Raw genomic sequence first — 23,653 nt, forward strand, 5'->3', positions numbered from 1 at the left:
TGATGAAAAAATGTAATAGATAAACTTCTGATAAATCTAAACTAGAAAAGTAGAAAATCACAAAAAAACAAAAATAGAGGCAAAGGAAAGACTTATAATAGCTACACAGGAAAGTAATGATGGCAGAGGACTATTTATAATTTCCTGCCTATAAAATTCAGTCTTATAATGGACAATTTTCTGTGAAGATATAAGTTTAATAAAATCGACTTAAGGTCAACAAAAATCTGAGTACATTAATAATCATCAGTAACCAAGAAATGGGAAGTCATCAAATCATTATTTTAAAAAATGAAAGGCTTTCAGTCAGTTCTGTCAAACTTTCAAGAAAATATAACCCTCTCCACTCTAAAAAATTAATGAAGAACATAGCAAAACATGAAATTGATGTTGAATTTTATCAAGCACCTTTTCCACTATCCATCAATGTTATTTTGTGCCTTATCCTATTGATTCGGTTTATAGTGCAATAAAAATCCTAATAAGACATCACTGTTGCAGTGTTGTGATGGAGAAATCTTTTCCATACTGTTGAATGCAGTTTGCTGGCCCCACAGAACGGAAGAGTAACGAGCCCACTCCGGAAGGTTCTGAGGACATTTGTACAACATGTGAAAATGCTTCTGAAATCATGCTGTTTTCTTTATTCCCTCTAATAGGTTGAAAATGATACATCTTTACTCTTCTAGGATAACATTTCCCCACCTCACGTTCCACCCTGTCTGGAATCCTGCTGCCACCCTGACTTCTGAGGTTTTCCCCAAGATGGTCTGTTGGTGGCCAGCCGTCTGCAAGATGGTCTGTTGGTGGCCGGCCATCTCCGGGCGTCTCTTAGCTGCTCTGCCACTAGTTTGAAGACATTAAAGGAGAAAGTGATAAAGCCATTTTGGTCACATACATTTCCCCAGTTTGAAATGTTGGATTAATGATGATTTTCACAGAAATCCCATCACAGTCTAATAATAATAACCATTGTGTTCCTAAAGTTGTGCAAGTACTGGGAGGACATCTTGGCTAATATTAATAGCATGAAGTTCTTCTCAGTGAACTTGTTTTCTTATTATTTGCATATTTTCCCATTCCATCAATTAAAAGACTGCATGCAAAGGAGTGGACACATTAGACTTCTTTTTTCTCCAACACACTGAGCAGCTGGTCGCAAGCCCCTTTGCCTCCAGATTAAAGTTGTGACGATTTTTACATGTGTTCTACTTGTGGAAATAGGCAGTTTCCACGTTATTTTCCTATTTGCATGTTGTTTACATCTGGTATAGCTGTGTTTTGCTTTTCTGTTATAGCTTAAGTTCAGCAAAATGGATCAGTGGGTCAGGAGTGTTATATTAAAGAGTAAGAGTAGTAACTGGCAAGCTGATTCAAAGATGTGTATGGAAATACAGAGGGTCTGGAAGAGTTAAAATTGTCTTAATAAAGGGTAGAATTTATTTTGTGAATTTTAAAAACTATGTTTTATGATTTTTGAATGGCTTGTGTGGTACATATAGTATCTTAAATACCCTGACCCTGTCCCTTTTAGGATTGAAATGTATAGAAAATAAGATATCAGAATTTTAATAAGACAGTAAATAGCACAATGATAGAGCATTTGACCCTTTACCACTACTTGATCATTTTCTTCACTTGTCCAAAAAGAGGTGGGTCTGGTTAAAAAATCATATCCAAATGTTGCAACTCTCTGTCTCCTCTGATTGAAAGAGGGGCTGGGCTTCCAGCACGGCAGAGAATGCTGCTGGCCGGCCTGGGAGTTCCTGGTGCGTCTTGGGTCCTAGCCCTGGGCCACGTCCCCCACGCCCTGTCAGAGCGCCCCAGGAGAACATGCGGAAGTCTCTATTCCCTTCCTCGCCCGTCCCCCTAATTGTTGCTCCAGAGGATTCCGATTCGCTCTCCAGACCCACAGCTCATCACCAGGAATTTCAGTCACTTTGGGAAAAAGTTGTCACAACTTTAATCTGGAGCTGGAGGCAACCAGCTTGCTTATTACCAGCTGCTTGGAGAGAAAAGGGGCCCAGGTTAATCAGATACAATTAATTATCCTGATCTTTGGCCCAAACACCCTCCTCTGCTCTTTGCACTGGTTGGTCCTGAGCAGGAGTACGTCTGAGCTTCAAGGAAGGAGGCTGACTTGTGCGAGGCCGCTCCGCGGAGAGGCAGAGGAGCCTGCAGAAAGGAGGACATCGACAATAAACCAGGGAAGAGAGAAATGACTGGCAAAGCAAGTTTCCTGGGAAGGAAAGGCTTGAGAACACCGGTAGAACAGGAATAGCAGCACTTTTTCTTCTGTTAAATGGAGAGAAGATGGGAAAGCAGAGAGTGAGGACAGCCATAGATGAATTATCACAGTGCCTGTGGGTGACAGCAACTCAAATACCCATCGAATTCAAGAGATGTTAACTAGTGGCACTAACTGCCTGGCCCTGGTGAACAAGAAAAGGTGTCACTGAAACATTGTATGTAGCCATCAGCCCCACGGAAATTAAGGTAGCTGTTTAGGGCTGAACACCAGACTGGGTAGGCCACGCTCTGCACCTAATGGAGAATGGCATGCCCAGCACCTGTTCTTTCCATCACGATGGTCACCAAATGCACCTTGTTAATCAGCGTATGAGGACCAGCCTGCGCCCCAGCGTGACTCTTCGCCCACCTTCCAACATTTCTAAAAGACTGAAGAAGGCAGGTAACAGGATTGAGCTCTGAAGTGGTGGGCTTGGGGCCAAACACCCTGATATGCTGTAGTTCCACTTACTTCCTTACAACAACACTTCTGAAAAAGGGACTCAGAGAAATTAAGTACTTTAACAAGGTCGTGGGGCTAGAAAATAGAGCTGGGATTCAAATTCAGATTTTCCTCACTTAAAAGCCCACTTCATGTGCCACAATGCAGAAAACAAAAAAGCCAAACAAAAAAAACCAAATTAATCTCCAGTAAACTAATTTCACACTAGACAGATGCCACTGAGGTACCTGAGAGACAGTGTCCAGCAGAAAAACGCCGTGTAATCTCTTTCCTGTGGCTCTGTGACGTGTCTAGACCTGTGGCACCGTCAGAAACCTGACAGCCTGTGGCTGGGGCGGGACTTCTTGTGCCTCTCTAGACTTCCTCTCTTTTTGTGAGAAAACCATTTTAAAATGCCTCCTGTTTCTCTCCCTCTGAATTTGAGGTCCTCTACTATTTTCTGTTGTCAAAACTCCCACAAACCTATCATTTAATAGGTCATTGGGTATGATTCGTGTGCCTCCTGGGAAGAGTGACTGTAGGACGGGAGCGGCAGGACTCAGAGCCAGGGGTGGGCTGAGCTCGCCCGTGAGGCCCGCCTGCTGCCCCACTATGGCCTGTTATGCTCCCGCCCGGCCACTCCCCACGCTGTTCCCCAGGGTTCCGGGCCCAGGTTTACGTTACACGGTGAGCGCTCAGCCCAGACATGCCATGCTTTCCACAGCACGGGCATAGCCTGCTGTATCAGCTCCTGGGATGCCCGCCTTCCAGCGCACCTCCTAGGAAGCTCAAGTGACCCGCGTGAGCCAGTCACAGCCTCGGAAACAAGCGTATCCTTGCTCGGGTCACTTCCAAGTTCAGATTGTTTCTCAGGGCAAAGCAGTGTGTGTTCTAAATCCCATTAGCCTGGCAGTAAGCTCACATTTCCCTTCACTTAGCCTTCACTGTGTTCTAACTTTCCGTGGCTGGTAAGCCTACCAGCCTATGATCTGCCCAGCGTAACAGGGGCTTCCTCCCACGGGACGGGCAAACAGGTACAGGCAGAGATGCGATCTCCTGGTATCAGTCAGACACGCTGGGCTACGCTGCGGTAACAAGTGAGCCCAAATCTCAGCAGCTCACAGTGAAGGTCTAGGTCTCACTCACGTTGCATGTCCGTTCCGGGCTAGCCTCAGCTCTGCCCCGTGTCACTGTGGGGCCCGGGACAGGCCCCTCAGCTGCCTCTTTGGCCTGTTGATCCCTCGATCACTTTGAATGAAAGTGACTGGAGAAACAGCCTTGTCAGGAGAACACTGACCCTCCTCCGTCCCGCTGAAGCCAGGAAACAAATCCCCCTGGGAAAGGTGCTCTCTGCCCCCGGAGGCTGGAAGGCATCCCACCCGCAGCGATCGGCAGGAGAGCAGGAAGGCTGCAAAAACAGACCCTGCGACATTCTCACCGATTCACTGCCCAGCGCTGTTTAGAATTCCTTACTAAGTGAAGCTTTCAAATGTCAATTTCCTTTGTCCTGTCAATTCCTCACAGATTATTTCTTCTTCTAAAATGCATAAAAACTTCCTGCCTTGGCCATTTCTGCAGGCCTTGATTTCACTATTGGGTCTTTATGTGTAATTAAACTTTGTTGTTGCTTTTTTCTCCTGTTAATCTGTCTCATGTCAATTTGCCTCTTAGACGGGCTGGAAAAACCTTAAGGGCAGAGGAAAAGTTTTCGTCGCGGTCACTCCAGGACCCCAGGCTCACGGAGCGGCCTCCCCGGGGAGCAGCGGGTCTGCGGCGGAGAGAACTACAAGCGCGACGGGGCGCGGCCCATTCTTAGGTTTCTGTCCCCACGCCATCCGCAAAGCGGTGACCTTCCGGCCGCCCCCGACGACAGCGAGCGAATGGGAATCCTCCTTCGGGAGGCAGCGGCCGTGGAGGCGGGCAGACACTGAACCTGACGGAGGCCTGCAGGCCGTCGCCACGTTGGAAGGAGGGAGCCCCCCGCGGAGCCCAGGTCCCAGGCGGCCGGAGATGCGGCTCATTCTCCCGCTGCGGCGCCGCGGTGAGTGCAGCTGCCCCAGCCCTGACAGGTGGCGCTGGGGTCCCAGCGGCTGCCCGGGGAGTCAGCACTGCTCCTGGCCTCTAATTCCTGGGTGTGCGACCCCAGCTCCCAAGGGGGCCGACCTCCACCCTTGCCCAGCCCTGGGGCAGCCAGCTAGAGAAGCTCCTCCACCAGGGGCCAGATTTGGGTCAGGGAAGGTCACTCTCCTGAGTCACTTCTTTTTACAGCCTGTCAGAGACCAAATTAGATCACCTGGAAGAAATACATGATGGCCCATCTGTCTGCTCAGATAAATCACTGACCTTCTTTTTTTTTTTTTTTTTTTGCTTCCACAGAAGGGTGTTCAAAACAGTTGTCTCTGTGATGAATCTTCACCGGCGTAGTGGTGAAACGTGCTGGATGTGTTAGGCCGTGGTTATCTCCGTACTGAAGTGCATGGGCCTTAAGAAGGTAACGCTGGCCTCAGCAACATGAGACCCCTAGAAATGAAGATGACTGAATGGTTTGAAGTATGCTAATATACAGGAAATGCTGGTGCAGGCAGTTCTTCTAAATACAGTTATTCAGAATCCAGGTGAAAATCATTTCACAAGTGTTAATAATGTAATAATTCTCTATACACCATGCTGGGGATATATACAAATGCACCTGTGTGCATGCACACACACACAAATGATAAATATGCGATATTGTGATTATTATAAGAAATACATATTTAGTCTTTGTCCCAGTTTCTGGCTCACAGCTGCCAAAACCCTTGGAATTTCCTAAGTGTTGAGAGTGTTAAAAGGTGTCTTCTGTTATGTTAATGAGGGGAATTTGGAAAGCACCTCAGGATAGGGCCCGGCTGCCAGTGGAGCCAGATTTGTGATTAGAGGGTTAGAACTTTCAAACCCACTGGTGACTTCTAGGGAGGCGAGAGGGGCTGGAGTTCGAGCCAGTTGCCAGTGGCCCATGATTTAATCAATCATGCCTGTACTAGTAGTAAAGCCTCCCTACAAACCCCAAAAGGACTGAGATCGGGGAGCTTCCAGATCGGTGAATCCATGGAGACTTGGGGAGAAAGCTGTGCTCCAAGAGAGAGCATGGGAGCTCCATGCCCTTCCCACACACCCTGCCCTACGCATCTCTTCCGTCTGGCTGTTCCCGGATGATATACTTCATAATACACTGGGGATCTAGTAAGTAACTAGACTTCTGTGAGTCTGACTTTCTTCTTCCTCTGACTTCTGTGAACTGCAGTAGCAAATTAATTGAACCTGAGGAGGGGGCCATGGGAACCTCCCGTCTGTAGCCGGTGGGTCAGGAGCACAGTTAACTGGGTTGTGACTAGCAGCTTGAGGTGGGAGCAGTCTCGGAGAACAGGGCCCTTGTGGGTTCCTCCAAGTAGTTAGCATCAGGATGTAGTTGAATTGTAAGACAGCCCACTGGTGTCCAAGAATTGCTTGGTGTTGTGTGGGAAACCACACACGCGCGCGCACACACACACACACACACACACACACACACACACACAGTGTATTGAGAATCAAGCATTTATTACTCATAAATCAGGGAGAGGGAGAACCAACATATAAATAGCCTACCATTATAGCTGAATTTTTTAAATTGACTTATAGTTGATGTACAATATCATATTATTTTTAGGTATACAACACAGTAATTTGACAATTATATAAATCACTAAATGCTAACCATAATAAGCATAGTTGCTATCTGTCATCACATAAAGAAATTAGAATATTATTGACTGTGTTTCCTATGCTGTATTTTCATCCTTGTGACTTACTTATAATTGCAAGTTTGTGCCTCTCCGTCCCCTTGTATTTCACCAGTTCCCCTGCCGCCTCCCCTATGGCAACCACCAGTGTGTTATCTGTGTTTACAAGTCTATTTCTGCTTTATTTGTTTTACTAGATTCTACATATAAGTGAAATAATATGGTATTTGTCATTCTCTGGCTTATTTTACTTAGCATAACACCCTCTAAATCCACCCACGTTGTTGTAAATGGCAAGATTTCATTCTGTTTTATGGCTGACTAATATTCTACTGTATGTATGTACCACATCTTATTTATCCATTCATTTATTGATGGACGCTTTGGTTGCTTTTGGTCTTGGCTATTGTAAATAATGCTGCAGTAAACATAAGGGCGCACATACCTTTTCAAATTAGTGATTTTGTTTTCGTCAGGTAAATACCCGTAAGTGGAATTACTGGACTGTATGGTATTTATATTTTTGGCGGGGAAGGGGAACCTCCATACTGTTTTCCATAGTAGCTGCACCAATTTACATTCCTATCAACAGTGCATGAAGGTACCCTTTTCTTTACATCCTTACCAATGCTTGCTATTTTCTATCTTTTGTATAATAATCATTCTGACTGGTGTAAGGTGATATCTCATTGTGGTTTTGATTAGTATTTCCCTGATGATTAGAAATATAAAACATCTTTTCATGTGCCCGTTGGCCATCTGTGTGTCTTTTTTGGAAAAATATCTGTTCAGGAACTCTGCTCATTTTAATTGGTTGTATTTTGGTGTTCAGTTGTATAAGCACTTTATGTATTTTGGACATTAACTGTTTACAAGATACACCATTTGCAAATATATTCTCCCATACATAGTAGGTTGCCTATTCATTTTGCTTATGGTCTCCTTTTACTGTGCAGAAGCTTTTTAGTTTGATGAAGTCCCACTTTTTTATTTTTGCTTTGTTTCCCTGGGGAAACACATCTGGAACAAAATTTATAAGGCTAATGTTCAAGAGTGTATTTCCTGTTTTCTTCTAGGAGTTTTATGGTTTCAGATCTTATATTTAGATCTTTTATCTACTTTGAGTTTATTTTTTTATATGGTGTTAAGACATGTAGCTGTCCAGTTTTCCTATCACCATTTATTAAAGAGATTGTCTTGTCTCTTTTGCCATATATTAATTAACCATGTAAGTGTGGATTTATTTCTGGGCTCTCTATTCTGTTCAATTTATCTATGTGTCTGTTTTTCTGCCAGTACCATACTGTTTTAACACTGTACCTTTGCGGTATAGCTTGAAATCAGGAAGCATGATACCGTGAGCTGTTTTTCTCTCTCAAGATTGCTTTGGGCATTCAGTTTCTTTTGTGCTTCCATACAAGTTTCAGGATTATTTGCTTTAGTTCTGTGACAAATGCCATTGGTATTTTGATAAGGATGGCTTTGAATCTGTAGATTTCTTTGGGTAGTATGGCTTTTTCGCACTATTAATTCTTCCTATCCATTAGCATGGAATATATTTCCATTTATTTGTGTCTTTTTCAATTTCTTCAGTGTCTTTTAGTTTTCAATGTATAGGTCTTTCACCTGCTTAGTCAGATTTATTCCTAGATATTTTATTCTTTATGATGCAATTATAAATGGAATTGCTTTCTTGATTTCTCTTTCTTCTAGTTCATTATTTCTTTATAGAAACACAACAGATTTCTGTGTATTGACTTTGTATCCTATGATTTTACTGATTCATTTATTCTAATAGTTGTTTGATGGAGTCTTTAGGGTCTTTTATATACAGTGTCATGTCATCTTTAAGAACATGTAATCTATGACAGTTTTATTTCTTCCTTACCAGTTTGGGTGCATTTTATTTCTTTTTCTTGTCTGATTGCTATGGCTAGGACTTCCAGTAATACATTGAGTAAAAGTGGTGAGTGAGCATCCTTGTTACTGATCTTAGAGTAAAAGACTTCAGCTTTTTGCCATTGATTATGATGTTAGTTGTGGGTTTGTCATATTTGGCATTATGGTCCCTCTATACCTAACTTTTTGAGGTTTTATCTTGAATGGATGTTGAATTTTGTCAAATGTTTTTCCAATATCTACTGAGATGATCATACAGTTTTTAATCCTTCCTTTTGTTAATGTGGTGTGTCACACTGATTGATTTGAGAATACTGAACCATCCTTACACCCCTGGAATAAATCTCACTTGGCCATAGTGAATGATCCTTTTAATGTATTTTTGGATTCATTTGCTCATATTTAATTTTGTTAAGGATTTTTGCATATGTGCTTATCAGGGGCACTGTCTGTAGTTTCCTTTCTTGGTAGTGCCCTTATCTGGTTTTTGGTGTCAGGGTAATGCTGGCCTTGTAGAATGAAACTAGAAGTTTTCCTTCCTCTTCAATTTTTTGAAATACTTTAAAGAGGATAGGTGTTAACTCTTCTTTAAATGTGCAGTAAAATTCTTCTATAATGCTGTCTGGTCCTGGACTTTTGTTTGTTGGGAGTTTTATGATTACCAATTCAATTTCATTACTAGTCAATTGATCTGTTCAGATTTTCTATTTCTTCTGGTACAGTCTTAGAACATTGCATATTTCTAGGTATTTATCCATTTATTCTAGGTAATCCAATTTGTTAACATATGAATTTTTCATAGTAATCTCTTATGCTTATTTGTATTTCTGTGGTATCAGTTGTAATTTATCTTTCATTTCTGATTTTACTTATTTGAGTCCTCTTTTTTGCTTGATGAGTCTGGCTAAAGGTCTAACAATTTTGTTTATCTCTTCAAAAAACCAGCTCTTAGTTTCATTGATATTTGTATTTTTTAAATCTCTATTTCATTTTTTTCCCTTCTGATCTTTATTATTTTATTCCTTCTACTAACTTTTATTCCTTCTACTAACTTTGTTCCTCCTTTTCTAGATCCTTTTGGTGTATGGTTAGATTGTTTATTTCAGATTTTTCTTGTCTCTTGAGGCCTGTACAGCTATGAACTACCCTCTTAGAACTGCTTTTGCTACATCCCAAAGATTGTGGACCATTGTTCATATTTTCATTATTCTCCAAGTATTTTTTTATTTCCTCTTTTATTTCTTCATTGACCCACTGGTTGTTTAGTAGCATGTTGTTTATATAGCTTAGCTTTTTAACTCACATTAAAACAGCTGTTATTTCTTCATTCAAGAAATTTATTGAACACCAATTCCAGGCACAGGGGATACAGTAGAGAATAAAGCAGATAAAAATCTCAGCATTCATGAAACTTCTAGTTGGAAGAGAAAGCCAGGAATTGAAATTTAATGACAATCTTTATATGCGCCTCCTGATCTGCTCTCCAGCCCTCTCCACCCTGATCTGCGCATCTCTACAGACCACAGCCACAGGTTCTCTTGCCCTCTCATCTCTGGTTGGATTTGGCCAATGGTAGGCATTTGCAGCACAAGAGAAAAGTGGTGGAGTTTACTCATCGTGGGATGGCCGCATGTTTCTCTCAAAGGCAGCCCTCTCTAGATTCTCTAGATGCCTTACCCTCTAAACTCCTCCCTTGACTCCAGTAACTGCTCTTTCCCTTTTCTTTATAGGTCTGGTGGTGGCAACAGGTCCCCGCCACCACCACCACTGCTGTTGGCCCCGAGGCACTATGTCAGCCCTTGTTGGATTCCTAAACCTTGCCCACACCTTTGTAAATCATTCTTTTATTACTCTGTCCTCAGACCACCCAGTTTGAGGATACTGTTTCCTATTTAACTTGACCAATACACAAAATGAAGAAATACACTTTATAGTAACTTAGATATTGGTAAGTTGCTGTTGAGAAAATAAAGCAAGGAAAGGTGATGAAGAGTGGTGGGTCAGAGGAGGTGGGTGCTTTTTAAATAGTGTGTTCAGGGGCGGTTTCTTCAGTAACAGTATGTTCTAGGGCACATTTCCCTATCTCTCAGCAGAACTTTCCTTTCAGAGGTAAGGAAAAATAAGGCAGGAACCCCAAAATGTAAAACCTAGACTTGAGGAACATCACTGGTTGAAGCAGAGGTAGGAGTGCAGATGAAAGATCAGGGCTCCCACATGGCCTCCCCCTCCCTGCCCTCAAAGCCACACAGTCTTCCACCACCCCACCCTGGGCTTCGGACACCCATCTGTTGCTCCTAGGTCTCAGAGATACACAGAACAAAGGATGATACAGCATATTCATTTCTTAATCCTCTCCAAATTTATGCCACATCATTCCAGAGAAACAAAAAACTACTCATCATACCCTCAGGAACAGCTTTTATTAGAACCCTGATTTAATATGTCCTCATCTCTCACCCACTGCTGAGAAAAGAGGTGGTCTCCCTGTATTCATCTTTTCATCTTTATTTGTAAAATTGACATTATCGATCTTTTCCCTGTTTCTCTCAATGTTGTCTTTACAAAGACCCATCTGATAAATTACCTCAGATTTTGGGATCAGGAAAATATTTCTGTCTCCTGATGAACTTAGATGTTTCTGCCCACCAGACAATGACAAGTACATATTCCTAGGCTAACAGGAAACTGAGAGCTAAGTGTCATCCTAAATTGATATGGCTTTTTCTCAAAAATGTTTTCTTAATGTAATCTTCTTCTCTAGTTTCTCTTCCGTGGTTTTTGTTTTGTATATTTTATTTTCTTATATTTGTGATTTCCTTATTCAAGTAGATAGGCTTCAAATAAATATAATAGTGCAATCTAATTTAAATATTTTATTTTGATTTTGGTTCACTATTTTTCCTGTCTATATCTACATCAAAGTAATCTATAAATTTTGAACTTCAGCCAATTAATAATTTTTGGTCTCTATGCTAACCAGAATAAGCAATTCCACAGATTTTTCTTCCCTAGTCAAGAGACTGTGTTTCTTCACTCATGAAAAGAAAAAACAATACTGGGTAATTTATTACTGCCAGGATTGTTGCTCAGTACTGAGGCTCAAAGGTGAATGTGGTACAGGCCTGGTCCTCAAGGAATTTCCTATCTAGAATTAGTTATTTCACTCTCCCAAACTTCTTATTCAGAACCAGTATTTATTTGTAGTTGAACATTAATTTGCAAAGGAATAGATTTTCAAAAGCAAAATTAGTTTTCCCAACTTAGTTCTATCCTCTTGTGCCAATAGATAGAGATGAAAGAAATAACAATTCCAAACACTCTACGATTGTAGCTTACCCCCAAATAAACAAGATTGCTTTTAAAACCCCCTGTGCGATAAGCATGCATGGAGACCAGCCAGAACTCTGGTGAGCCCCCGGAGCTCCCACTCTGTTCAACAGTGAACCCTCTTAAAACATTTAAAGTCAATATTTGGCCCTGATAGCCCGAAATGTTTCTGCCTAACAGGTCAAGTTATCCTTTTACATCATTCATAATTCCTAGCAAGTCTGGAGCTGCCCCAGTGTGCTAAACCACTTTATGCCTCTGACTGTGTCAGAACTGCCTACCAAGGTGTCCTTAAGGCCTGCAGGTTACAGCCCTGGGGGATCTCCAGCTTCTTTACCATTCATTCATTTGACAAATATTCACTAAGCATGTACAGTGTGGCAGGCTCCATACTACATGCTGGATACAAAGCAGCGAACAGGAGAGAGATGCTCCCACCCTCTTGGAGCTGTGCTGGCAGAATACAAGCAGCAGGCCAGTAACTCCAAGTGTGATAAGACAGGGTTTTTGACCGCTGCCTTCACTGCCATATCTCTCATGCATGTAACGATGCCAGGCTCCAAAAATGTTGGCCGAACGAATATTAGAGAGAGAAAGCACCGAGCACTGCAGGAGCATATGCCAAGGGCCCTTGCAGTCCGGGAAGCTGGGGAGGGTCAGCCTAAAGAAATGGCATTTCATCTGCTGACAAAGAAAGGGAAGAGTGACACGAGTGGAAGAAGAACTTTGGTCAAAGGCCCACATGTATAAGAACAGAAGTATTATAAACAAACATACCCGGAATGGCTAACATGGAAAGAGCCTAGAGCCGGGTGACAGGAGTCGGGGCTGAGCAGTTTGGTATCGGCACCAGCTCAGACAATCTCACCAAGCAGGTTACGAGTTTTGTGCTTAATCTTACAGGCAATGAGAAACCGTTGAAGTGTTTCAGGTAGATTGGTGATGTGATCAGACTTGTATTTTTGAAAGGTCCATGTAGGGCTAGAGTAAAGGCCTTGCAGCTAATGGCAACGAATGAGACCTTCACTCCTGTGATCTTCCCAGTGCTCCTTGCTTTTCCTTCTCCTGCCTGCTCTGCAGGGAGACATGTTCATAGACTCCCATGTTCCTCCTGCTGCCCTTATTCCCCTGGAGAGGGCAGCTGTGCTGTCTCCTAGACAGGGACCTTGTTCACTCACCCAGGTGTTTTTTAACTCATGTACCCTCCAATCATAAACATACCATATCTTGATGTACAGTAACATATACACACAGCTTTTATCCCAAGATTCTCCTCTCTTCTGTGATGACTCAATACCCACAGTATCCAAACAAGCAAATTTGAACCCTCTGACTTAGGAAATCCATACATAGCCTGCACAACTCTGAGAATACCCAGAAAATGTTGGTTTTTGTCCTCATTCCAACCTGCTGCTCCCCAAATTTCCCTAATCATTTCTGGTGGCTTTTTTTTGCTGCCCCCAAACACAGACCTTCCTTCATCCCCCAAAGCACAACTGAAGATCCAGGAACAGAGGAGAATAAGAGTCAGCTTCTTGCCTCAACAAGAAGAAATTAGAAACTACTACATATGATGAAATCATGATGTCACTTTCAGGGAGTTGAAACTGTAAATGTTTTCATCACCCATGTCTCCTAGAATACAGAGTCTGAGAGAAGGATTAAGATGCTAGCATTCTGCATGAGAGGAACAAGCCATGAGCAGAGAGGGTCATGGGAAAGGGGAGCTGGGCAAGGAGCAAAGCACTGTCTTCAGAGAATTTTGTTTATTTCAACATCAGGACTATGCTCAGAAAGGAGCCTTATTGGATGGACTCACTCAACACATGCAAACTCTCTGGAAGAATAGCATGAGGAAACCACCCCTTACGGTAGGCCATGGAAGAGAGAAAAGAGAGCGCTGATCTGTCTCTTATGTCCCAAGTTTATTTCAAGAGGATCTACCTTGCCCACACCTCCCACTGCTGGGGACAGGTGAGGGGTTTCAGCTAAATCCAAGGGTCAGAGGGTCCCAGGGGAGGTTCAGAGCAAACAGGAAAAACAAGGAAGTCATCCAGAGACTCTGAGAAGGTCTACAGGGTTTACATCCCAAAATAAGCAAGTTACACGAAAAGGTCAAAGACCTACCATGTTCATCTCTCCCTATGAGATGTCCCACAGAGAAGACGATCATCCTGACACTAAGAGGAAGGAACTTCAAAGTCTATACTACTGTCTCTGTAATATGAACTCCCCAATCTGTATGATTTTATAGCAGTTACTAGTCTATAACCCCCACAGTCAGTACTCAAATATGTCTTCCTGTACAGTTTTCTAAGTGTGTGTGTAGCATTTGCCCCTCCCAGCATATATTTGGTTGCTTTAAGTCAGGAACCATAATAATATAGCACAATAATTAAGAACATGGACACCGGATCAGTGCTAACCATTATGTCTCATTTTCTTCATAAACTCATTCTGTTACAAGGAATGAATAATACACTAAAAACACTTGGTAAATGCCTGACACATAGTGCTTAAGAAAATTTTACATCATTACTGTCCTAATTGTTATTAATGATTATATTCATACCACAAATTATAAAGTATGAAACACACCATAAATGTTTAATAAAATTTTTGCATATTGATTGATTTATAAGCTATGCTTTTTAAAACAATGCATCTATACAAGAAGGAATAAAATACTTCTGGGTTTTCTTAAATGTATTTGTCAAATGAAGAGATTAGACTAAATTATCTCTGAGACGTTATTTATTTTTAAAGTTATTTGTTTTTGTTTAAATGTCTACTTGAAATCTCTTCTGGTTCCTAGCAAACATAAGCACAACAACACGTACTGTTCTGGAGAAGTTACGAACGTTCTGCCAGCACTGGGTGTGTAAGATATGATTCATAGTGATGACACAGACGGTGCCCCACTCAGATGTCTACCTGCCCTGCCAAAATCAAGTGTATACAAAACTAACCTCATCATCTACCATCATAAAACTAGTTTTTTTCTCTGTCACAATGAATAGCACGTCCCTCCACCCAGGAGTTGATGGGAAAGCCAGGGTGAAGGTCTTGGCATTTCTGTAATGTCAACATATCTTGTTATTTCTATCTACAGTCTACGTATCTGAATCCATCCTCTCCAGCTGCGTTAGCACCGCCTCGTCCAAGCCGCCACCATCTCTCTCTTACCATAAACACAGTAACCGCCTTGTTTGTTTCCCTACCATGATTCTTGAATCAGAATCGGTTTCCCATACTCTTCAGCAAGCATTTTAAAGTCAAATCTGCCTCCCCACCTCGCGCTGTAATCCCTCAGTGGCTTCCGGGATTAGATTATTGCAGAAAAGCTCTCCCCTCACCCCGCCTCCCTAGAGGGTTGTCTGCCTGCGCCCCATTGGTGTTGGGTGTGGGCACGTGGCTCGTTTTGGCCAATGGGATGTTAGCTCATGTGCCACAAAGCAGATGGCCCTTTTGGAAGAGTTGAACATGGTGGATCTTTGAACTTTGTGTGTAACTTGCTTATTTTGGGACGTAAACCCTACGGACCTTCTCAGAGTCCCTGGATGACTTCCTCCTTTTTTTTTTTTTGCTGGGCTCTCAACCTTCCCTGGGACCCTCTGGCTGAAACCCCTTGCGTGTCCCCGGTGGTTGCCCGGGGAACAGAGGTGTGGGCAAGTTAGAGCCTCTCGAGATAAAGTTGGGACATAAGAGACAGACCAGCGCGCTCTTTTCCGCCTTACGCCTGTGCCAGTCTGCTGTCAGGCTCACCCTGGCGCAGCATCGCCAACGAGGAGCCGCCGCAGGCAGCCCGGGCCCTAGACCAAGGCCCCTGCGTGGCCGGCGCGGAGCAGAGCCCCCGTGGCAGACCTCACACTCGCGGCGGAAGCCAGGCCTACCCAGCTGACTCGTCTGAGTGAGAAATAAACGCTTGCCGTCTCATTCTCCTGAGACAGGGCGTTGTTTGTTACGCAGCTGCAGCTCATTCATACAACTTCATGTAAAATCAACCTAAAAATTCTTCGCAGGACCCAGAATGCCTATCCTGGGTCTCCTGGGCCACCCCGGCCTGCGTGCCGCCTCCGCCTCCCCCGCACACTGACCCCCAGCACTCTTTCTGTTCTTCAGAGGCACCAAAGCTCTTGCCCAGCCTGGCACCTGCATGTTCTCTCGGCCTGGATTTGACTCCTCTCTGGGTCTAGTCAACCTCGACCCACACTCAGCCTATCCTTACACACCCCTGCCTCAGGAAAACAACCCTGCTACTGCTCCCCACCCAAATTCTAGACCAGGAATCACCCCCATATTACATATTTCCACCTCTGTACGTTCCTTCCATGGCACTCAGAAGGACTGTAATTTATTAACTGGGAAAATATTTATTTAATGTCTCTTATGCCAAATAGCCCCATCATATCAGGGACTACATCAGCCACGGTTACTTCCATACCTCCATGACCAGCACACGCCTGACGTGATGAATACTTGAATAAACAGCTGAGTCACCCGTATTTCCTTGATTGGAACAACCTAAAATAGTATTTACACAGCTATCTCATATTGACTGTCGATAAAACTATCATGTTTTAGAGCTCCTCAATTGCAGGTTGCAGCTGAGCAGACAATTTCCTTGCCTAGAGGATCCTGTTTCATGTCCTGTCACTACCTCCAAGTACGTCACAGTCTGAAATGACAGCTAACAATCTACCTTTTCCTTGTATTTCTGGCAGCAACATTTAACAAGTGAATTATGATACTATATATGTAAGCAAAAATATTAAAAGAAATTATAACATACCTGAGCTTATTTTCTAATTTTAAGGGAATTTTTAAATTAAAATGCTGCTAAAGGAGAATGAAATGAGAATATCTTGAGACTGGAGTTGTGATAGAGGAGAAAGGGGCCTGCCAGGTAACATTAAAAACAAAAATCAACCTGTTATCCCATATGTGCAAGAAATGGTAATTGGAAGAAAGACAGAGAGGAAGGGAGGGAGGGAAGGAGAAAAAGAGACTCAGTATTAGCGGCCCCGCTAGTTGAAGCAGAATTGGAACAGAAGCGCCTGTCCATGCAATGATAGCCCTCACCGGGCTTCTAAAATAGTTGCTAAGGGGTTAACAGCCAGTCTCGAGGCTGGACCTCAGCAGGGCGCTCTGTTAACACGGCTGTGTGGGCAGCAGGCTTGGTGACCTTCAGAGGGGCAGAGAATGAGTCAGCAGTAGGAGGGGGGACAGGTCAAATCAGGTAAACGTCCTCTTGGTTTTTTGATAGGACGTTTTACAATGTCTGAGATCCATCACTTGAGCCGGGAGAAACAAGACCAGGAAGGCCAGGTTTTACCAGGCTTCTGGCCACGTGACCCACTTAGATGGGCCCCGAAGCACCTGGTCTGTATACAAAACAGCTGCGTGGGAACCTGAGCTGAATCTTAGGGACTGTTTGCATGCGATGGCTGAATTATCTTAGGTAATGTGTGCAAGACACTTAACCTTATGCCAGGTAGTGATGTTTATGCTTTGATCTGCCCCAAATAACACGTGGGATGTGTTACTGCTTTCCTTTAGTGATGCGATTAAAAAGGAAATTGCCATTTTCTTGCAAATCCCAGCTACCAGCACTGTGGACTGGCCCAAGGATGCTTGTGTGAGGAAGCTGGACTCGTAGGAGCACCCCGTCCGGTTCATTGGTCCGGGACAGGGTGCAGATACCCTCTGCTTTTCAGGAGTTCACCGGGGCCTTTGCTCTTGCAGAAGACCCACGTCAGTACCACTCCCTGAGAGAGACCCGAAGGGGCCACTTTTATGAAAGGAGCTGACAGGCGGGGGTCTGGCTGGGCGCGTGTCTGCAGCGCCCCCGACAGTGGGAGGCCCCCAGCGTCCTTCCCGGAGCCCCAGTCGGCGCAGCGTCAGCCCCAGAGCGCAGCTGTCCATGAGCGCCCGGGCTTTATCTGGACCTGGTTTGTGCTCCCGTGAGCAGGATGGCAGAAAACGTGCCAGGAACGCCTGGGAGAGGTTCTCTCTTGGGCCCGCGAGCACTGAAACTCTCCATATTAACGAACGGTGACGCTTCTCAGATGCATGGCGTCTCAACCTAGGGAAGTTCTCACAGGAAGGCTCTGTTTGGGGACTGGGGGAAACCTGGACCTGACACCTGTTGGGATGATTTACACTCTCCTCGGGCTGCGGTTCTTGTGCGTGTGTGTTATTATGACCATATTTTCAAGACCTCGAATCAAGATTCTTAGTCTGAAAAAAGAATTCTCACATATGTGGTTTTCTGTACCAAATTCTCATAAATGTGGACATGGTCACTGATGCTTTCTCAAAATATGTAACATACCTTTTCAAAAAGGAAGAAGCTGTATGGCACTAGGAATACCCTGAAATGTCCAGCAAACACCCCAAAAGCAATAGACATCTGGAAAGACTCAGAATCGGACGACTCCTCCGTAAACGAGAGCGATTCTGAACTGAAAGAGTGACTTGGACTTCAGTGCCTGAAATCTACATTAAGAGTGTCACTATTCTCCTGGGGGTGCCGGAACAAGTATGTGCCAGCCACTGTTCCTGTGCAGAATTTCACGTACAGAACTACAGGGAGAGTATTTAGGTACACAGATGATGGTAGGTAGGTAGGTAAACAGATAGTTGGATGGATAATGTTAAAATGCCTCCAGATGCTCTCAAGCTCTCAGCAAAATAGCTTCAGGAGCTGGGAGTCCAGGACTTCCTCACCCAGGCAGGGGCTATAACCAAGTATGAGAGGCAAAACTTGTTTTCAGTGTTTTTCTCACGAGCACTGGATATGTGCACCCCCCAAATCTAAGTGTGAACACATTTCTTAGGAGAGTCTCCCGGCAGGATTGATGGCCCGCTGCTTGGAACTTGGGCGAGGCCGTGCTCCCTGCTGAACCTCCTCCCCTACTGTATTGGGTTTCCACCTTCCCTGCTACACTCTGGGCTCTTCAAGGGCAAAGACTGTTTTGAAAAACAGTAAGTGTTAACTACAGTGATTGTTCTGTCCTCAAAAGAAGTGAAGAAATGTGCTAAAACTCAAAAGCTAAAAATCACATTAAGAGAAGCTTACATTTCTGTCCCATGAGGACAAGAGCAGTGGTTCTTTCTGACCATGACCCAAAGTCAGAAATCATTTTACTTTGTGACACAGCACACACAGACGTAGGTGTATGAAACCAAAGCAGAGATTTCACCACACAATATTCTTAAATTGTGACAAGCTCTGGCATCTGTTCTAGTCTATTTTTTTTTTCTCTTTAATAACAATGGTTTCAATCCACTAAATCAATTATGGGGGGGTGGAGCCTCAGAATACTTTTCATCTACATTTTTCAAGATCTGTGTAAGGTGAACAAAATCTCAGCAAATGTATCCATTTCTTCAACACCAGTGTATTGAGCACTGTGTGTGTTCCAGGTGTTAATGCACGAAGGTCAGTAACATGCACAAAGCCGCTCCCTCCTGGAGCTTACATTCTAGTGAGGGACAGAGAACAGGTGGTGATAAATGTTACAAACAAAATAACAGAACATGGGACGGGGCCCGAAAGTGATGGGGAAGGGGGAGGACTGCTTAGGCAGGAAAGGCTTCTCTACGAATGATGCTCGAACCGAGTCTGAATGAGCCGCTCCAATGTCTGGAGAGGCGTGCGGAGCCGAGGGGGCAGCAAGTGCCGTGAATGTTTACAGTGGGGTAGGGGGGCTGCCAGGCAGGAGCCATGGCGGGTAGATTCAGCAATCGCGTCTGTGGCCTAGATGGGCCAGCCCAGCCCCCTGCATGGAAAACTGCCCTGGCCAGACCCCTGGTCACCTGACTGTGCCTCATCCTACCTCCCCTGCCAGAGCCCCGGCCACAGCCATCCAGGCAGGCTCGGGTGCTTGACCGGAGGCTCCTAGACTTGAGCTGGTCTCAATAACTGCATAGAAAGCAGGGGTTAAATCCGTTACAGGTTGAATTGTGTCCTCCAAATTCCTATGGTGAAGCCCTAAACCTCAGAATGTGACTTATTTTGAAACAGGGTCACTGACGGTGAATGACATCCTCAGTGTAATTGTTAAGGTGGGGGGACCTGCAGGGGAAGGGACCCTAATCCCATGTGACAGGTGAGTCCTCACAACAAGGGAACATCTGGACACAGATGTCTCTGCACCTCGACAGGAGAAAGCAAGGTCTTTGTCTTGTCTTAACCACTGTTTTGGGGGGTGTTAGTACTATTTGCTGTTGAATCTAATCTTAAGCAGTACAAGCAGGCAGAGCGAAAAAACGAGAAAAACAGAGCCCAAGAGAGGACTTCAGCCCCAGAGGGACAATGAGGAACGTGGCTTTGGGGAGGAATAGTCAGCGAGGTGGGAGGAAAACCAGAGAAATCGTGCCCGGAGAGCCGAAGGGGCGCCTGTAGGAAGGGAGAAGTGAGGTGGGCACCACTGGTCAGCGGAGACAGGGCAGCCCGTCCCCTGGGAGGCCTCCAGGGACTCACGTGGTGTCGGCTGGCACGCAGTGGGACTTGGAGGCTGGGGTGCGGTGGCCCTCGGCCACTCCAGGGGGGCCTGGGTGCACTTGTCCGCTGGAGTCACCGTCTGGGCCAGAGTGGTCCCCCGAGTGGTCCTGGAACCAACCCAGCGTCTCCAGGGAGCTTGTTAGAAATGCGCATTCTCAGCCACACCCAGGCCTCCTGAGTCGGGAACCCTGGGGTTGGGGCCCAGAGATCTGTTTTGACAAGCCCACCAGGCGATCTGATGGGCACCGAGTCGGGCACCCACTGGCGAGAGCAGTAATGGTAACAAATAGCAGCGACCCGCACAGGTGTCGGCTGCCCACGTGGGCACCCCTCACAGTATCTAACCGGGTCCTCACGACAGTCTGTTCTACCCGGGCGGAAACTAAGACTGAGGGAAGTTAGATATGCTGTCACCACACGACACGACTCGCAAGTGGCAGGTGCAGAACCCAGGTCTGTTTGACACCTCGGTCCTTTCTCAGGCCACTTCTCCAGCTCGCCTTCAAGGTACAACACGGGTATTGTTATAAACAACTTCAGGAGGGTAAGAAGACAGAAGCTACCCTGTCGTCGCTTTAAAAAAGGAGGGAGTGGGAAAAGTGAGTATAAAATACTTTTTGAAAACTTTGAAGGACAAAAGAAAAGTAAAATGAACACTGGAAGTTAATAGAGAGAGAGTTGTGTGTGCCTTTTTATTTCTTGTTTGTTTTTAAGAGAGGAAACACGGGTAAAAAAAAAGAATTTCAAGATAAACGACTGTATTAGAAATTTCAAAAGACCGAGCTTGAGCACAATCAGGGAAAGACGAATGAGGAAGGCAAGATCGTCGACGGTGCTGTGAGGGCTTTGAGGAAGCGGGGCACTCATCCAGGAGAGGCAGGAGAGGTAGGCAGAATGTGACAGTGAGCCCTGAATCCAGGGGACTGTAACATAGAAAGGGAACAATCTTGTTTACATTGCTCTAGAGAGTGGACTAAGGGATGGAAGTTACAGGGATAGACTTCACCTTAAAATGGGAAAGACCAGCCTAATGATTCAAGTTATTTGAAAACAGAATGACTTGCCCTTTGAAATGGTGTCCGTCTTATTTCTGAAAGCACATTGGGAAAATCTACTGATGTCCACGAGGCAAGTATTCTAAGGGACTCCTGGAACTCACTGGGGGTTTCAACTGCGCCAGAATTCTATGCTATGCCCCTGAACTGTCTGTTCCTTTTGTAAACCGTTGGAGTATAGTCCTGCTTACGGTAAGAAAGATTTTCTTTGTGTAGTTTACATCTTGAAGCATTCCTGCTGTAATTTAAAAGTAATGGAGGTGGGAAATAGCTGATTGCATGCATCTGTGCCATTGTCAAAATTGTTCATGTATTTAAAGGAATTTAAGTTCACCATTTAGACTTAAAATCATGGATTCTAAGTTCTCACTTTTTTAAAATTAAGGTATCATTGATACATAATCTTGTGAAGGTTTCACATGAACAACATTATGGTTTCAACATTCACACCTATTATCAAGTCTCCCCACCCCCCACACACCTCATTGCAGTCACTGTCCATTAGCGTGGTAAGATGCTACAGAGCCATTACTTGTCTTCTCCAGGCTGTACCACCTTCCCTGTGACCTACCTATATTGTGAGTACTAATTACAGTGCCCCTCAATCCCCTTCTCCCTCCCTCCCCACCCATCCTCCCCAATCCCTTCCCTTTGGTAACCACTAGTCCCTTCTTGGAGTCTGTGAGTCTGCTGCTGTTTTGTTCCTTCAGTTTTGCTTCGTTGTTATTCTCCACAAATGAGGGAAATCATTTAGTATTTGTCATTCTCTGCCTGGCTTATTTCACTGAGCATAATACCCTCTAGCTCTATCCATGTTGTTACAAATGGTAGGATTTGTTTTCTTCTTATGGCTGAATAATATTCCATTGTGTATATGTACCACATCTTCTTTATTCATTTATCTACTGATGAACACTTGGGTTGCTTCCATTCCTTGGCTATTGTAAATAGTGCTGTGATAAACATAGGGGTGCATATATCTTTTTGAATCTGGGATCCTGCATTCTTAGGGTAAATTCCTAGGAGTGGAGTTCCTGGGTCAAATGGTATTTCTATTTTGAGCCTTTTGAGGAACCTCCATATTGCTCTCCACAATGGTTGAACTAATTTACATTCCCACTAACAGTGTAGGAGGGCTAAATTCTCACTTTTTTTTAATAGGTCCTATTTCTAAGCCTCCCTCACTTTTCTTTTGCTAGATGATTTTGACCATATAAACAAGTGATTGGATTTTCAATCGTGCTCAATCGGAGTCCTTTCATTATGTCGTTTCCAGCATTACCACCTCTGGCAGATTTTGTTCAGAGCGTTCTGCAGATATCACCATGACTTAACAGGTAGAATGTCTCTTCTCCATAGGATATTTGCATTCGCCATTACTTCCAAAGCAGAGGAAACCATATTTAGATGAATTCATGAAAAGAAAGCCCCAAACAGATCCTGTCTCCACAGATCCCAAATCAACCCTGCAGAGCCTTGATCTGCTCTTTCTTCTTATGTGTGACCTGAAAACGCCCTGTCTCTCCACAGGGACAGCCAAGCCATTGAAAAGGGAGCCCGACCTACAGGCTTCTGCCCTTGGAGAAGATCAACACAGTCACCGAGTAAGTGGGGGGCTTTGCCTGATGGCAAACGGGCACGCTGGGGGCCCTGGGAGAGCGATGCCACCTGCCCCACCTGCTGTGAAGAACAGCCGGTCCCCAGACCACATTGCTGCTGTTTCCTCTCAGGTTCAAGTTCATTGCTGTAGCAAGTGTTTTGTGAAACTCAATTCAGCTGTAGATGTTGCAAAGTTTTAAGTGGCCAGGGCCCTCCATCTCTTAGTGTAAACTGGAGAAATAGGGCATCGACCCTTTGTTCTCGGTGTGTGAATTTAGGAAGATGGTTTCCAAGGTTACAGTTAGCTTTTCAACTTGAATCTGGGTTGGCATTTGAGCCACATGTCCTTCCCTTCACATTCCTTTGTAATAGCTCGTGGAATATGATAATTAATATATAGTTGCATATACATGTATCTGTATTGTGTGCATATATGTAGATATATATATGAAATTTTGGACACTTACCCCTGAAGCTTCAAATTGAACATGGCAATTCCACGTCACATATTGTCACATGATATTTATGTGCACATATTAGGAACATACCAGGAGGGAATGAAAAGAATTTATACCAAGTACTAGCCACTCCCTTGAAATACTTCAGAGAAAAACAATATTTTTACATGGCAATATCTGAATCCTTCTCACAGACTTGAAGGTCAGTAAAATTTGCAAGCAGTATAGTCTAGAAAGGCAGAATTCTTGGATTTTAGAGTGTTCCTTGATTGTTGGCACATACAACCATGTGTTTCAAAAGGTACTCTAATTTT

General features: G+C 44.2%; 1 long non-coding RNA gene across 4 annotated transcripts; it reads left to right on the plus strand.

Annotated features, from left to right (window-relative positions):
* Positions 1–4,195: 4,195 nt before the first annotated feature.
* Positions 4,196–22,886, plus strand: LOC118914546 (uncharacterized). 4 transcript variants are annotated; one of them, XR_008993715.1, is made up of 4 exons: positions 4,380–4,772; positions 5,108–5,346; positions 5,784–5,953; positions 22,813–22,886. It is a non-coding gene; the product is annotated as an uncharacterized LOC118914546 (long non-coding RNA). The 4 variants fall into 4 exon arrangements; XR_005025654.2 differs by lacking the exon at positions 22,813–22,886 and adding an exon at positions 14,534–15,332; XR_008993714.1 differs by lacking the exon at positions 22,813–22,886 and having other exon boundaries at positions 4,392–4,772; positions 5,784–6,082.
* Positions 22,887–23,653: the final 767 nt, after the last annotated feature.

Source organism: Manis pentadactyla, chromosome 14 (genome assembly GCF_030020395.1).
Source record: "Manis pentadactyla isolate mManPen7 chromosome 14, mManPen7.hap1, whole genome shotgun sequence".
NCBI lineage: Eukaryota > Metazoa > Chordata > Mammalia > Pholidota > Manidae > Manis > Manis pentadactyla.